The sequence below is a fragment of the Otolemur garnettii genome, unplaced genomic scaffold, assembly GCF_000181295.1.
Source record: "Otolemur garnettii isolate 467f Iridium unplaced genomic scaffold, OtoGar3 scaffold00047, whole genome shotgun sequence".
Taxonomy (NCBI): domain Eukaryota; kingdom Metazoa; phylum Chordata; class Mammalia; order Primates; family Galagidae; genus Otolemur; species Otolemur garnettii.
The window spans coordinates 7,779,221-7,783,241 of record NW_003852442.1 but is presented as its reverse complement, the minus strand read 5'-3'; positions in this window follow the sequence as shown (position 1 = coordinate 7,783,241).

Here is a 4,021-nt window from a genome sequence, read left to right as displayed (position 1 = left end):
TTTTGAAGCTGCTAAAAGATTGGCTAATTTTCGACATACGCTGATGACCGGTTGCAAAAGTTAGTCTACATAATGTATGTTGCTGCTAGAAGATGCGTAACTTCCTACTGAATACAAAGAAACTCATATTTAAGGCGTTTTCTTTGTTAATAAAGTCTGAACTTAGGTGCTGTGAAAAGAGAAATTGCAGTTTGTTTTTGCAAATGACATCTAAAATAGATTTTTTAAAAAAGAGTTTCAGATTATTGTGGGGATACATACGTTTTGGTTACTTAGTTTTTAAATGTTAAAGTCAGAGTTATAGGTGTGTCTGTCACTTGGGAAGTGTGGGTACAGTGGGTACTGATACAATGTACCCACTGAGTGGAAACTTACCCATCCTCTTCTCTCCCTCCTCCAAACTTGACTTTCACTGAGTTTTGCTTCTGTATGAGCAGTAAGTGCTGATCAGTTATTTCTAATTTAGTATTGAGTGCATGTGGTGTTTTCTCATTCCTATGATAACTTAACTTGGGAGGATGGTTTCCAATTTCATCCAGATTGTTACACAGGATGCTAGATCTCTATCTTTTTATGGCTGAATAATATTCCATAATAATAATCATATACTACAATTTATGAATCCATTCATGTATTGAAGGACCCTTTATTGTTTCCATATAAAGTTGGGATTGTGCTGCTGTAAACATTTGCCTGGGAGCGTCTATATGATAAAATGTCTTTGTTTCCTTTGAGTAAACACCTCCTAGTGGGATTGCAGGATCAACTGGTAGGTCTACTGTAAGTTCTTTGAGGAGTCTCTGTACTAGTTTCCGTAAAGGTTGCACTAGTTTGCAGTCCAGCAGCAGAGAATGGGTGTTCTTTCTCTGTGCGTCCATGGCAGCCTCTGTTGCTTTGGGACTTCATGACATGAGCCTTTCTCTATGTGGTTAGGTGATATCTCAGCGTGGTTTTGATTTGCATTTCACTGATGATTACTAACTATTGGGCAGGAGATAGGAATAGAAACTTTTCTTATGAAGACAGGATAATGGCCAACAAACATGAAAAAATGCTCTTTGTCTAAAGCAGATGTTTAAACTACCAACTTTGAATCTAAGTTCAGGAGTGAAAACTAGTTACATGCTTACACATATGAAGATTTCTGGCTTCAGGACTTTCAAAGGAAAAGTTATTTCATTATCCTTCATGGAAGCTAAGGGGTAGGAACTTCTTGAATTTGGTAATGTTTATTCTATAACAATCTGTAAATGTATCATTACTTCTCCAGAATAACATATCATACCTTCTTTTTTAATAGGTGTAAGAAAATATCTTTGTCTTAAAAATGTTATTTTGGAATAAAATGGATACAGAAATATAAAGATATTTTAAAAGAGCTTTTTTTATAATGCAAAAAATTTGTGGAATTGGGAGTTGATTAAAACTCAAATGTAAAACTAATGGCCACTGCTAATTACCTGGAATCAATACCTGGAATAAAACTTGTTTGCATTCTATACCCACAGAGAGACTAAGTCCCTGTGGAAAAAATGAATGGGTTTTGGAATAGAAGATAGGTAGTGTTAGGAAATATTCCTGCATTGATTAGGGCAGCCTTGATGTGGCAAGGGGTTTTACTCAGGTGAATATTAGAACATCCTGAAATATTAGTACCTGGGCAGCAAAAAAAAATTTTGAGAGGTGCAAAAATATTTTGTGAGGTCCAACATAAACACATCTCCCAGCATCATAGACAATGGATAACCATGTATTATCTAATAATAGCACATCCTTCATGTGGGTAATACCACGGATTCTCTATTTTTATCCCTCACCTTGCCAAGATTGAGTCATTTTCAGAATCCACCCTGAATTTCCAGTTGAAAATGTTGCGTTGATCACCCTGATTGATCTCCTTTCTCAAACTCCACTGCAATAATAGCAGTGAAATTTAAAAAATCTTCAGTTCACATGGAAAAAGAAAAGAGTTCTGAGAGTCTGCCATCGATTGAAGATATTGACAGCTTTATTGGGAATCAGAAGGCATCTGAGGAGTGGTAACTAATTTGGAAAGCAGTGTAACAGACCCACAGCCTTATGTGCGTTAGTAATCAGATCACTAGTCCCAGAAGAGCCCTGAGAATCTTAGTGCTGAGGGAATCCCTGTTCTCCTGGGTATGGGGGTCAACCCCTGAACTGCAAAGAGAAAATGAGGCTGAAATCTTGATGTACCAGGGGAAATCCTCATCCATTCTGTACATAGCAAGGATCCTGCAGGTGACAGTGGGTTAGTCTCTGGAGCCTAGCCAAGGCGCCAAGGGAGTTCCTGGCTTCCCTTAGGCCATTCACCTTCCTTTCCAGAATGTCTTATCTTTGTGAAGCAGGATTTTCAGTGCTGATATGATTAAAAAACAAAGAAAAAAAAGGAAGTACTGCGCAAAAATCAAATGTTGCGTGGAAGTCGGTATGGGGTAGGAAACGAGGTATTGGTATCTAATCTGATTTCAAAATTTGAGAAGTTATGCAGTGCCCAGCAAACACACACTTCCCTTTAGTGAGTAATTGTAGTTATTTAAAATTATTTTTTTAAGAATGTATGTATAGTAATTACTAAATGGCTACTAAGTTGTGAGGGATATGAATATCCTATGTATATTCCATTCTTTGGTCCTAGCTATAATACTTATAAAAAGGGATTGTTTGGTATTTCTTTCGCCTAGGGCATAGTGAAAATAATCACACAGACACCAATGGAACTGTGAACTGAGGAGGTCTGGGAAGCTCTGGTCTAAGCCAATTAAGGCAATGCCGTTCTTTTGTATAATATCCTTACTGCCACAGCCTGCCTTGGAGTTAGGAGACACCATAGGATTCAGGGTTGGTCAATGAGATGCAGGAGGAATTGTATTGAGTAGCTTCTTAGAAAGTTATTTTTCTTCCTAATAAGAGCAGTCCGGAGGAGATGAAAGGATTTTCCCACCCTGGCTATCCCCTGCTTCGTGCTTTTGAAGGTGGTCCTGTTGCCTGGAGCTGAGTCAGCCATCAGGCGATGTGATTTGACAAATACAAGAATAAAAGGCAAAATACTGAAGACAGCAGAGCAGAACCGCAGCCTTCTACTTCTGAAATTCTTGTTAGGTAGAAATAAGAGCCTCTGCTTGTTTAGCACGATTATTGGCTTTACTATTACTTGTCTCTGGAATTCCTAATTGAGGTAATGAAAATGTAAACACTGATGATTGTTGATTTAACCAAAATTATGAAGTAGTAGCATTATATGCAGTTTGAAAGACATTTGGAAAGGGTGTGGGTGCACAAAGAAGCATCTTTCAGAATCAAAAGCAAATAATGTGCAAAAGTGATACAACATTTAAAAAAATATGGAGATAAATTCCAGGGAAAAGATTGAGACAGGTAACCACGAGGCTGGGAGGGGCCGGGTAGTAACAGCAGCATTTAGTTTGCACTTACCCTGCTCCAGGCTGGGAGGGGCCGGGTAGTAACAGCAGCATTTAGTTTGCACTTACCCTGCTCCAGGCTGGGAGGGGCCGGGTAGTAACAGCAGCACTTACCCTGCTCCAGGCTGGGAGGGGCCAGTAGTAACAGCAGCATTTAGTTTGCACTTACCCAGCTCCAGGCTGGGAGGGGCCGGGTAGTAACAGCAGCATTTAGTTTGTACTTACTGTGCTCCAGGCTGGGAGGGGCCGGGTAGTAACAGCAGCACTTAACCTGCTCCAGGCTGGGAGGGGCCAGTAGTAACAGCAGCTTTTAGTTTGCACTTACTGTGCTCCAGGCATTGTGTACGTTATTTTACAAATGTTAATCTGTTTTAGAGATGAAGAATAGAAAATAAAGTAGAACCTCTGTAAGTTGACTACCCAAAGGACTGTAACAGACTGGTCAACGTATGGGAGTGGTCAATATAAGGAACTTTAATTTGAGTACATGTGGTACGCGTCCAGTCTATGAAAATTAGCTTAACTTAATTAGGTGGTCAATGTGGAGAGGTGGTCAGCTCTGGAGATTTGGATAATTGGCT